This window comes from Oncorhynchus masou, chromosome 5 (genome assembly GCF_036934945.1).
Source record: "Oncorhynchus masou masou isolate Uvic2021 chromosome 5, UVic_Omas_1.1, whole genome shotgun sequence".
In the NCBI taxonomy this organism is placed as follows: Eukaryota; Metazoa; Chordata; class Actinopteri; order Salmoniformes; family Salmonidae; genus Oncorhynchus; species Oncorhynchus masou.
In genome coordinates, this window is record NC_088216.1 from 12550503 (window position 1) to 12551912 (window position 1410).

The 1410-nt window shown below is 44.4% G+C and overlaps 1 protein-coding gene across 4 annotated transcripts in view; it reads left to right on the plus strand.

Annotated features, from left to right (window-relative positions):
• Positions 1 to 873, plus strand: part of LOC135533276 (polymeric immunoglobulin receptor-like) — a 28115-nt gene extending 27242 nt beyond the window's left edge. For 3 of the 4 annotated variants that reach the window (XM_064960683.1, XM_064960689.1, XM_064960688.1), the window contains one exon: positions 1 to 729. This exon is cut by the window's left edge and continues 1518 nt beyond it. The gene's annotated coding sequence lies outside the window, so the exon portion shown is untranslated. Of the gene's footprint in view, positions 730 to 788 lie in introns of those variants that run through there. The other variant, XR_010454477.1, reaches the window with a different exon arrangement.
• The last annotated feature ends 537 nt before the right edge of the window (positions 874 to 1410 follow it).

Genomic DNA, 1410 nt, shown 5'->3' on the forward strand with positions numbered 1-1410 from the left:
GGTTGTGGAGGTGTATGGAGATGTTGTAGAGAGGTTTGGGAAGGTTGTGGAGGTGTATGGAGATGTTGTAGAGAGGTTTGGGAATGTTGTGGAGGTGTATGGGGATGTTGTAGAGAGGTTTGGGAAGGTTGTGGAGGTGTATGGGGATGTTGTAGAGAGGTTTGGGAAGGTTGTGGAGGTGTATGGGGATGTTGTAGAGAGGTTTGGGAAGGTTGTGGAGGTGTATGGGGATGTTGTAGAGAGGTTTGGGAAGGTTGTGGAGGTGTATGGAGATGTTGTAGAGAGGTTTGGGAAGGTTGTGGAGGTGTATGGAGATGTTGTAGAGAGGTTTGGGAATGTTGTGGAGGTGTATGGGGATGTTGTAGAGAGGTTTGGGAAGGTTGTGGAGGTGTATGGGGATGTTGTAGAGAGGTTTGGGAAGGTTGTGGAGGTGTATGGGGATGTTGCAGAGAGGTTTGGGAAGGTTGTGGAGGTGTATGGGGATGTTGTAGAGAGGTTTGGGAATGTTGTGGAGGTGTATGGAGATGTTGTAGAGAGGTTTGGGAAGGTTGTGGAGGTGTATGGAGATGTTGTAGAGAGGTTTGGGAAGGTTGTGCAGACATGAGGTGACAGTTGATGGTCTAGTAGGAGCTGTGTGTAAAACGACAGAACAGGCATCCACAAATACTGTCACCATTTTGCTTTTCTCTCATGATGGTATCGATGATATACATGGAAATAGCCCACCCAATCTACCTACCTCATCCCCATATTGTTATTATTTACTGTTCTGCTCTTTTGCACACCAGTATCACTACTTACACACCTTCATCTGCTCGTCATCATCTGCTCATCATCATCTGATCATCATCATCTGCTCATCATCATCTGCACATCATCATCTGCTCATCATCATCATCTGCTCATCATCATCTGCACATCATCATCTGCTCATCATCATCATCTGCTCATCATCATCTGCACATCATCATCTGCTCATCATCATCATCTGCTCATCATCATCATCTTCTCATCATCATCATCTGCTCATCATCATCTGCTCATCATCATCATCTGCTCATCATCATCATCTGCACATCATCATCATCTGCTCATCATCATCATCTTCTCATCATCATCATCTGCTCATCATCATCTGCACATCATCATCATCTGCTCATCATCATCATCTTCTCATCATCATCATCTTCTCATCATCATCTGCTCATCATCATCATCTGCACATCATCATCTGCTCATCATCATCTGCACATCATCATCATCTGCTCATCATCATCTGCACATCATCATCATCTGCTCATCATCATCTGCTCATCATCATCTGCACATCATCATCTGCACATCATCATCATCTGCTCATCATCATCATCTGCTCATCATCATCATCTTCTCATCATCATCTGCTCATCA